Here is a 12,139-nt window from a genome sequence, read left to right on the forward strand (position 1 = left end):
AGCTGATTTATCATTCCATATTTTCATTTTATCTCTTCCATTTTTGCCGTATTATAATAATAGTAGTATTATCGGGAAGAGGAACGACCCTTCTCCATCAATAATGTCAAAAAAAAATATTATAATACGGTGTGTTTTATCGGCGAAACGCGCGTTCTACCAAAATCCCAAGCGCATCTTGCCCGGGAATGTCCGAGGTGAGCCGCCGCTCTTTTTGTGGATGTCCGAGGCTTCCTTATCCCGAGTCCGAAGGCGAAAATAGCCATCCCACGACCGATATACTTCATCAATCTAGGATTGGAGGTTTTTCCACCTTCCATATTTTACTCACGATACCCCGCGGTTAGATACGCGCGCGTTATTTCGAACTCCTTGGGGTAAAAATGGTCGTTTATTCCGTTTCTTCAATATTGGAGAGATACATTCATCGTCTTTATAGAAAAATAAACACGGAAATATCATTGCAAGAAATATAATAATGTAAGGAAATAGTGGCCTAAACAAATGTTCGCTGCACTATTTGTTTTTTGGCACCAATGAAAAGGATTTTTAGGCCTCCGCCAGAAATATAGTCCATTAGATGAAATATTATCAGGGTTATCCAAGTATTAGGAGGTGGGATTACCACTAATGGAAACGCGTGACCCATAAGAAGTCAGATGACTCTCTTCCCTCAAACCTAGATGAATCATGGGCCAAGTAATGACTGCCGTACCTTCGCGCGTACTAAATCCGACAGACCGACATCTACTAGAAATAACGAGCGGCCATTTTGAGGGGGGGGGGGGGGTAAAGGTGGATGAATAACAAATTAGGGACAAATTCCAGTAGTAATTTCCGCTTTCTTGGGTGCCATCTAGCGGTGTTTAAAGTATTACTATCTCTCCCGCCATAGACCTTCCAGTCACGTGTTTTTTTAAATTTTATTCCGAAAATGACGTATTTCCGCAAAAGTAACATTAGTCCGATATGTGTCGATAGTACCCCATCGGATGCTGCGCGCGCTTATAATCCTGCCCAGCTTCAGATCCCCCTCCCCCCTTGATTGGACTCTATAAAAAGGGTCACTCTCAAGAACATTGACTGGAAATAGAAGGGTATAGGCTGTTGGCGGAAAATTGGGCTTTTCGTATTTTTCGTTTGGGCTTTTTGCACTGAGAAAACCGCCAAGAGCCAAAATCCATTAAAATTATAAAACGAACAAAGAAACCGCGTGGGACTGGAATTATTAAAAAGCGTTTTGTACTTGAGATTTGGCCTGCCAATTAAAAACGTTAAAAGTTCGAAGTTCCAGTCACCATTAAACTCCATTGAAAGCTACAACTCGTATTTTATGTATTAAATCAGGAAACTATAGAGGTATACACTTGGAATGTCTAAGGTTCCATTGGGATAGTGCTCGGAATTGTTTATTCATTATCCACAAATTTTCCGATTTATGTAAAAAACGTTTTTAAAAAGAATATCATTTTAACTTATTTAATTATGTTTTTTACGCAACCAAGCATTTATTTGAATAAAAGTGCTATTTATTTAAATAATTGTTTGTTTTATTTAAATAATAGGCTTATTCACTTTCGATTATTTAAACATTTTACAATTTTTATTCAACTATTGGTTATTTAAATAAATATTATTTAAATATCGCCGAGCTTATTTTATTCATGGATAAAAATTAATCGAATGCCGAGCACTTCATTGGGACGTTGATACGAAAGTGCGTCGAGAAAAAGGCGGGGCCTAACTACGTCAAGTGTAAGACGTAACACGACATTTCAAATTAATTGGCTGGAGGTTTGACGCGAAAAGAATGCGTCGTCATGGTAGCAAATAGGCGATCTTCCCGCGCAAAAAAGGCTTATAAAACAATGGATTTAAAAACCTCAATTTGTTATCGTACTTAATATTTTGAAGTAATTATAATGTTCTTCGCGAAAGAAGTGTAGTGATACCTAATTTCAGGTATTTTTATGGTTATAAAAGAGATAATCAGGTAAGCTAATAATATAATAACCATGACTAGGCTTAATGACGACTCGTTTTCGACGAATGAGGGTAGCGAGGCGCGAGAGTTTTTATCGTGAGTTTACCCGCTTTAAGACACGCCCGTTTCTACGAGCTTCCTCACGGTTGTAAAAATCTTCCTTAGACATTCCAAGTGTATACCTATATAGCTTCCTGATTATATGTGTCTTTAAACTTTCAAATAAAAAAAATACAAATTTTACGGCAAATCTTTTGGCTTGTTTTTTAGATACTTTTCAAAATAATTAGGATTGGCGGTTTTTTGGGATTTTTTCAGTTTTGTTTTAGCGGGTTTAGGATTAAAAATCTGGCATCCCTCGGGAAAGACCCAAAATGAAGAAAACCATTTGTCGTAAAAAAAGTTGTAGTCAATGATAGAAATAGTAATAGTAACACGACTTGATAGTCAACTAAAGTTTCCAATTAAAATATATAACAATTCTTCAGTCCTAATTAAATATAGCGGGTCTTGTTAGATACCCTGGAAGAAACCCGTAATATTCTACAGAGTGCAAAGTCCGTAAGTGGGATCATTGAGCTCTTATTTGAAAATAGTATCTTTAAAACAACGGCATAAAACTTGCGTTCCGTGGATGTGTACTTATTTGTTAAATGTCTCAGGTCAAATTGATTTCCAATATAGGTTTCATCAGGGTTGCCATTTGGGCGAAACGTCGCCCAATTTGGGCTACTTTTGAAACCGAATGGCGACAATAAACGGTTGGGCGATTTGGGCGAAATTTGGGCTACTGTCTTGTTTTTCAACTTTTTCAGGTTGGGGATTCTGTGGGATTTTTTTCAGGTTACATCGCTTTCCGAAAGAACTATTAGATTCTTTCAACCAAACCATGTACCCCTAAAGTTTAAAAATAAAGTGTTTTGAATATCCAATATTGGAAATTAATTAAAATCTAATATTCTTATGTCTGATAGAATATGTAACATAATTACTCATAAGTGTGCCTCTGTATAGTCTAAGTCTATAATTCAAAATAACGGTAAAAAATGCCGCCGATCAGTTTAGTAAAATATTTTCGGCGGCGTAATCGTCGGCCATTTTCGGTTTGGAGATACAGGCCCGAAGGCAGGCAAGGCTGCCAGATTTCAATAGATCGAAAACGGCCAACTCTCTCAAATGTTTTCGTTTTCAAAACGAAAATTTTGCGGCGTAGCTATCGACTAAGACTATTAAAAATTTAAATGAGACCTCGTTTCACAGCCACCAAAGAAAATACGGACTAACGTCGGGTAAACTGGTTTTAACTTCCTTCCCTCCCCGCCGAACTAGTTTTGATGACGATAAAACCGTTATCGACTGGGAAGTGACGTCAATTACGTCATATCCACGCAACAAGGTCTCATTGTGAGAAATTTCTTTCTGGCACACTTATGAGTAATTATGTTACATATGCTGATAGTTAAACAAAGCAAGTAAAAAAGTCCCCTTCGTTAAGCGTAATTGGTACATTTGGTGGTGTTTTATTTTGGACGAAAAATTGGGCTACTTTGGAAATACGCATTGGGTGAAAAATTGGGCTACTTTGAAAAAATATTGTGTTAATTTCCGAATCGCGAGTTGGCAATCCGACCAAAATGTAGGTGTTATTTAATTTAATTAAGGGGGAGTAGCTTATGCAGCGTTCAGACTATGTGAAAATATTACGTTTGCGTCGATCGTGTCGGTTCTTTCGATTTCTTACACCGTTCAGACTTCTCAACAGAGACTTTAAATTTTCGCGCGTGTCGTTTACATTTTTTCATTTCGTTGCGCTCAAAAAAATCATAGCAGACATATAGCCTTACGCCTCATCAGCGCTGACTCTAGGTAGTGGCGACCTTTAGAACCATCGAAATACTATAACCAATCAGAGGTGGATACAAAATTATTTCAATTTTTCCGCCGTTATTACTGAGCTCTGATTGGATGAACAATCACTTTTTATGTTAATCTCCGTGCAAGGTTGGTTCCTTTCTGAACAGTGAAATGAACGAACCGACGCGACCAACATAACCGAAACGACACGACCGATGCTAACGTAAACTCTTCTTGAATGGGTCAAATTGGAAGCAGCGGTAAAACCTTCTTCACATTGTTATTTATAAGTATAAGTAAAAAAAATATTGATTTAAATTGACGGTACTTCGGATCCGTCGCTACAATCGGGAGAATTTGCAGTAAGAAAAATTTCAAAGTGTTTATTATTTTAAACATATAGTTTTTATTACCGGTGTGCTCAAATGGCCGGTTTCGACGTCGAAAAAAGGTGATCTCGATCTTCAAGATGTTTATCTCGAAATTACTGAAAACCTTAAAATATAAAATAATTTCTACTAACCCGCCGATACCAACCTTGAAAATGATGGACTTGACCTTCAAAATGATGAACTATACCTTCAAAATGATGAACTCAACCTTGAAAATGATCTAGCTTACATTACAACCCAGTTCTCATTTTTTTAAAGAAAATCCAATTTAAATATAAAGTATACCGAAATAATGCAGCGGCTGTGGCAATGGGAGTAATAACAAAAAAAAATAATAATCACCTAGGCTAATACCCAAGGCCTAATTCATCAAGCTACTTTTAAAGCCATTATTTCAGCTCCCTACACTAACTATTACCGTAGTACATATAGAGCCCCCACATGACACATTTCATTGTTAGGATTAAATATCGGTATTCAGATAAGGCAATTGTTTATCTATGTCCGAAATACATTGACTTGATTCTTGATCGTAAGTTATCTGCCGGAGTTTGAGGGGAGTGCTTACAACACGACAACAGAATCTCTACTAAACTGTTTGTCTCTAGAAACCCGACACTGAAACGAACTGAAATTAGACATTTAGTGCAATAAATACGAAATATTTGGGCCAAATGTATTTATTAATTAATTTAAAAAAAAATGATTTTTTATTGTTTTTAATTTTTTTAATGAATTTTATTGTTTTTAATTTTTTTAATGATTTTTTATTGTTTTTAATTTTTTAATGATTTTTTATTGTTTTTAATTTTTTTAATGATTTTTTATTGTTTTTATTTTTTTAATGATTTTTAATAATTTTCAAGAACTTTGAATGATTTTTAAGAATTTTTAAGAATTTTCAAGAATTTTCAAGAATTTTAATAATTTCCAAGAATTTTAATGATTCTCAAGGATTTTAATGATTCTCAAGGATTTTTAATGATTTTCACGGATTTTCAAGAACTTAAAAGATTTTCAAGGATTTTCAAGAATTTTTAATGATTTTCACGGATTTTCAAGAACTTAAAAGATTTTCAAGGATTTTCAAGAATTTTTAATGATTTTCAAGGATTTTTAAAAATTTTCAAGGATTTTTAAGGATTTTAGAGAACTAATAATGATTTTCAAGAATTTTCAAGAAAGTTTAATGATTTTCAAGGATTTTCCAGAATTTAACTGAGTTTAAAGAATTTTTAATGATTTTCACGGAATTTCAAGAAAGGACATCGCACTTCTTCTATGGGATTTGGCTTTCGACAGATTTTTTTCAAAATGAAACATGTTGCTAAGCTTGATCAAAGGAGCAAAATTGCCATTTTTCTCTAGCTCTTATAGTTTGTCCAGTATCTGCGGTCAAAAGTAGACAAAACATAGTATACTCTATTTGTTAAAAGGAGTCAAGGCCCATCGGTTAGCGCTCTACGCTCGCGCGTCGCTAGTCCGGGCTCACTATCAATAGAGTTTTCTTGCCAAGATTTTTACACCTCTACTTCATTATTTCTTTTCTCACAACTTATTATTCGATGAATTTTCGTAAGTGGAATTATTTATTATTCAACATTTTATGAGCAATAATAAAATAAAAGAAATACTAAATAAATCAGAATATATATGATTAACCGTTTCGTTGAATCCCACATACAACACTCGCTCATAGGTAAGAAACAGTCACTCAACAACAGATCAAACACGTATTTATCGATACAGCACATACTCGGTTAAAGTCACGGTCACACGACAGTTAAGACTCAATACTTAACTATTTATCTACTGAGTTCGTTCATCGTGCGATCAGAAAGTCGCGTCGTACGAACAGAACGAAACCAAATACGACGCTCGGTTTTGGGAAGCACCCGGAATTTCGGCAAGAAATCTCTATTGATAGTGAGCCCGGACTAGCGACGGGCAAACAGAGCGCTAAGCCACGGCCCCCTGCACGCGCTCACGCTGCTCGCGACGATAGCGGCCCCAGCGATCGACTGAAAATTGCGAAAGTGAAATTAGTTAACTTTTTTCCTACATCGACCTTTGGCGCTGACGTAACAACTAAGAAATGGCTGGAGTATATGGCGAAAACGTTCCAATTTTTAGAGTTTCATTAATTATTACTAATTGTGTAATTTAGGGTTATAATTTCTTTCCGTAATCTTTAAATTACTTATTAATAAATAAGTAAAATACATTTGGATATTTTTTAAATCAAAATACGTGCCGAGAAAACCAGACAAAGAAGACGCTGTCGACGTTAATAATGTAATCAAAAGAACTAGACATGTGTCCTCTTATCAGCTGTTGTTTTTCGATTTTATTCTTAGAGTTCTTTGATAGTAAGTTGTTTTAATATTTACAAAGCTAACTTCAATTTAAGTAAATAAGTAGTAAATGTAATGCAGATTATAAAACTAGAATATTATTTTTACAGTTAACAAAGTGAGACAATGTTGAAGATTGCTGAAAATCTATGTATGAGACATGTAAGCATTCTAAATCACAGACTCACTAGTCTCACTCACAGTTCACAAATCACAATATGGGTTAGGCCTAAATGTAGAGATTCCCATTTTTTTTACCATAATTTAAGTTAAAATTGGTTTTGGTTAATTGCTTTTAATCCATTCCTGACTAAGAATCTCGATAACTTAGTAGTCCCACGCTCACATTAAAGTAATCAGCTTTTTTTAAGTAAAATTCATCAAGATTCAATTAAAATTACTGGATGATGTAGGAACATGCTGAAGGATGTAGGAACATGCTGAAGGATGTAGGAACATGCTGGATGATGTAGGAACATGCTGGATGATGTAGGAACATGCTGGATAATGTTGAAATATGCTGGATGATGTGGATAAACATTCTTTTCGTTTCTGATGGTAGTTATATTCGAATTTGAGACCTTATCGTATATTGGCTCATATGTAATGCCACCAATTAAGTAATAGGTAGTGACGTACATCTGGTTCCAAATCCTACGATTACGCATAAGCCTCACAACAGACTATCATTAACTGAAGTTCCTTAAAATGCAAACCACAAACCAATCTTCCATGTGAAGTGTATGCTTCGTTGACTACAAAATCATTCCTAGAGATGCTCTTAATCCACAGTTTGTATAAATTTTCATCAGCGGGTAACTGATGAAATGACACTTTGGCCTTCTTAAAAGTAGATGAACACAATGGAACAGAACAATGCTGGTATTTTTTAATTGGGTAATTTGGAGGGGCAGGTCACTTCCTTGATTAACGACGCATCTCTTAAAAGATTAAATCGTGATTATTTTGATTAAATTCAATTTAATCACGATTATGTTGATTAAATCATGTTTAATTAATTAATATAATCTTTAAATCTGATTTAATCATGACTAAATGATTAAATCTGATTGAAATGATTAAATCGTGATTAGTATTATTAAATCGCGATTAGAAATTAGAACGAGAATCAGAATGATTATATTGCCGATTGGAATGATTATAATTGTGCGTGATTTTATCGAGCTTATTAGAATAATTTACTAAATGATTAGAATTATTATTTCGTATTTACCGCGATCGATAAAATCTCGATTCGCCCGATTATATTGATTAAAATGTTTAAATCATGATTAAGTTTAAATCGTGATTAAAATGATTAAATCTAATTAAAATGTTTAAATCTGATTAAAATGATTAAATCCTGATTAAAAAAAATAGATCCTGATTAGAATGATTAAATCTCGTTTAAAGCGTGGTTAGATTTTCTAATCTTGATTAATTTTTGTTAAAGTAATTCAACAGTACTAGTCTGTTCTTACTAGTCAGTTTTCTGTTGTACTACCATCGTTTCATTAATTGTAATGTATATATATATATCTTAACCAAGTCGAAAATAAACCGTTCATTACTTGTAGCTGATGTCACTGGATTTATTTCGGTATCTGCGCTTTGCTCCGTGTTGCTGTTGAAAACTTCCAACAATTTGTTTAATTTTAATTACCCTGATTTAATCACGATTACATTGATTTAATAATTTTACTATGATTAAGACGCACCCAAAATGGAAGTGACCTGCCCCTCCCGGTAATTTTCACTTATTAAAAAAACAGGATGTAACGCAGCCAGGGTAATAGCATTTGAGCAAAGTATTAATGTTTTATCTTATGCAAATTATAAAGAACAAAGTTTGGTGAATATGACAAAAATTATGAGCAGTTATCATAATTATAGTCTTAAATAACTACAAAATACAGTTTTTAATAACTTGAAAACTCATTGCCAATACAAAACTTAAACCATTTATGGTTAGGCTTAGCAATAAAATGTTACCACTCAAAATATTGAGATATTTATTAAAAAAAAATTTTTGAAATGAAAACTTACATACTTAAAAAGTGTAATTACTAATTGTTTGTTACAAACTTCTCCAAATTCAATAAAACAGTTGGAAAAAAACTTCACTAATGCAAATTCATCGCCTTTGAAACGTATGTTAAACTTCCCGCCTCTTTGATAGATTCCGGTTGTTACACCAGCGTTCCAAGCGACGGAAAATCGCTGTCGCGAAAATACATGGGGAGGAAATTCTTTGCCGGGGCCGCTATCGTCGCGAGCAGCGTGAGCGCGTGCAGGGGGCCGTGGCTAAGCGATGGGCCGAGACGTCTTTTAACAAATAGACTACACTAAGTTTCGTCCACTTTTGACCGATGCTACTGGCCAAACTATAGGAGCTAGGAAAAAATGGCAATGGACAATTTTGCTCCTTTGATCAAGCCCAACAACATGTTTCAATTTGAAAAAAAATCGGTCGAAAGCCAAATCCCATAGAAGAAGTGCGAGGTCCTTTAAAGATTTTAAAGGATTTTCAAGAATTTTTAATGATTTTCAATGATTTTGAAGAAATTTTAATGATTTTTAAGTATTTTCAAGAATTTTTATGATTTTCCAGGATTTTCAAGGATTTTCCAGAATTCTAATGGTTTTCAAGAATTTTTTAATGATTTTCAAGTATTTTCAAGAATTTTTATGATTTTCCAGGATTTTCAAGGATTTTCCAGAATTCTAATGGTTTTCAAGAATTTTTTAATGATTTTCAAGGATTTTCAAGAATTTTAATGATTCGCAAGAATGTTTAATGATTTTCACGGATTTACAAGAAATTTAAAGATTTTAAAGGATTTTCAAGAATTTTTAATGATTTTCAATGATTTTTAAGGATTTTCAAGAATGTTTTATGATTTTCAAGGATTTTTAAAGATTTTCAAGCAATTTTAATGATTTTCAAGGATTTTTAACTTTATCCTCGAATATTTAAGGTGTAAATATAAAAGTAAGCCCCTTTACGACCCTGCAGACTGGGGGGTTTACAATCTCCAAAATGGTTCAAGGGGGTGTAACACGTAACATTTCTTTTAAGTCTTAAGGAAGGGGGTGGGCAAAACTCCAGTGGCTTATTGGTAAAAAGGGGACAGTGCACGGTTTCAATTCCCACCCGAAATTAAGTTCTGGTAGATCAAGTCAAGATCAAAATTAAATTATTTATCAATAAATTAATTTCAAATAGGTAGAAGTCCCAATTAAACGAAATTGCGGTTATATTTGCGTCATAATTGCTCAATTTGTTTTATATATATTCTACATCTCTGATTATAGCTTTCGAGTCGAACAAATTTCGGTTCAACGAGCCACGAAAGGTAACCCAATATTATCCAAACCGTGTCATTATAGTGTTATGTAAAAGGTGGTTAAATACGGTGTTATCAGGATTGCGCAAATACTCCCAGCCAAATACGTGATGTTACGCATCCCTCGAAAAATGAGGGAGAAAATCCCGAATAGAGCTCGTGAAAGGGTGGGTGTTGTGAGTCACCTTCAAGGGCATTTGTCATACAATAAGCTTCAATGTCGAAGGGACGATTCAAGGGCGCCCTCCTCTACTAGCGAGGACCGCGATGGGATGGTGGGCCATCTTTTGATCGCCCTCGTGAATCCAACACAATACACCTTCGCGAGTTCCCTCGAGTGTCATTTGTCATTGTACAAAAACAAGCGGCTCGCCTGTGGACATCGCATTTAGCGCGTCCTCCGCTTTTTATTGAACGTTGCGAGGAAACCTTCCAATTATAAAAGACGGAACTATTTTCGCATGTTAAGTCAGAAGTATATAACACCAATCTCGCTTCAGAAGTATCCGTACTCTTCACTTAGAAACACACCTTAGTTACATTTTTGACTTTGGTGCCGGATTTCAGTATTTCTCATCGAATTTCACTATTTCTCGTTGGATTTCTCGATTTCTCGTCAGATTTTGTGATTTATCATTGGATTTCGGAATTTCGGGATTTCTCGTCAGATTTCGGCATTTCTTACCAGATTTAGAGATTTCGCGTTAGATTTCAGTATTTCTGGATTTGCCACCTGATTTCGAGATTTTGGGAAAATTTCAATTTTTTGAAGAAATCCAGCCTGGATTTCGGATTTCTTGTAAACTGAGTGGGATTTCTTTGAATGTTTGACTTATGCCTCCAAGGATAGTTTGACCTTCTCCTAAAGATTATAAGGATAATTCCTATTTTTAAGGAAAATTTATAAGTTATAGTAGATCCGACCAAACATATTCTGTAAGTTACTGAAATTCAAACGAACTTGTGTATGAAATTGTGGTTTATGAAAGGGGATGAAATTTCCACCCCTAAATAATTATTTAATATTTTGACATGAAAGGGATAATCTGTTTAACTCAGTTTGAGTTTTCTAGTTTGAAAATGCCCACAAAAATGTGATTCATGTGATTTCGGGTAATAGAAATTGCATATACATATATTTCCTTGGTGAAACGTTTAGTGGCCTCCTTGCTAGTGTATCCGGTTTAGCTGGTGAATTATCAGATGTTTAGAACATGTCCACAAACTGTGTGGCCACCATTTCATGCTTCTCTAATAGCCCGTGTACTTCGGTCAAAACCGAGATAAGTGAGTCTGTAACCACAGCCAAAAATGAAGAAATGGCGCATCTTTCCAAGATTTCAGTGCGTATGATAGAAATAATTGTAACCTCTTAGCACTAACAAAGGCAGGGATTCTTGATTTAGATCTAAATATTAATGTGTGATCTCTCTGACGTGATCTTGATTTAGATCTAAATATTAATGTGTGATCACTCTGATGTGATCTTGATTTAGATCTAAATATTAATGTGTGATCACTCTGATGTGATCTTGAATTAGATCTAAATATTAATGTGTGTTCTCTCTGACATGATCTTGAATTAGATCTAAATATTAATGTGTTCTCTCTGACGTGATCTTGAATTAGATCTAAATATTAATGTGTTCTCTCTGACGTGATCTTGAATTAGATCTAAATATTAATGTGTGTTCTCTCTGATGTGATCTTGAATTAGATCTAAATATTAATGTGTGTTCTCTCTGACATGATCTTGAATTAGATCTAAATATTAATGTGTTCTCTCTGACGTGATCTTGAATTAGATCTAAATATTAATGTGTTCTCTCTGACGTGATCTTGAATTAGATCTAAATATTAATGTGTGTTCTCTCTGATGTGATCTTGAATTAGATCTAAATATTAATGTGTGTTCTCTCTGATGTGATCTTGAATTAGATCTAAATATTAATGTGTGATCTCTCTGACGTGATCTTTAATTAAATCTAAATAATAAAGTGTTATCTCTCGGACGTGATTTTGAATTTGAGTTGTATTAGTCTAAATATTTTGTGAAAAAAACCTAAATATAATCTATCATTATTTTTTCAACATAAATAATAAAATTACTGGAAACAAAAATTAAAATTAATGATAATAATAAAAATAATAATAATCAGCTAGGCTAATGCCCTTGGCACCACCATAGGCCTAAGTCATCAGGCGACT

General features: G+C 34.2%; 1 long non-coding RNA gene across 1 annotated transcript; it reads left to right on the forward strand.

The window, feature by feature from the left end:
• Nucleotides 1-6,543: 6,543 nt before the first annotated feature.
• On the forward strand, nt 6,544-7,516 carry LOC149951657 (uncharacterized). Its single transcript, XR_016480035.1, has 3 exons — nt 6,544-6,599; nt 6,695-6,746; nt 7,018-7,516. It is a non-coding gene; the product is annotated as an uncharacterized LOC149951657 (long non-coding RNA).
• Nucleotides 7,517-12,139: the final 4,623 nt, after the last annotated feature.

Source organism: Leiobunum rupestre, chromosome 3 (assembly GCF_980474605.1).
Source record: "Leiobunum rupestre chromosome 3, qqLeiRupe1.1.hap1, whole genome shotgun sequence".
Taxonomy (NCBI): domain Eukaryota; kingdom Metazoa; phylum Arthropoda; class Arachnida; order Opiliones; family Sclerosomatidae; genus Leiobunum; species Leiobunum rupestre.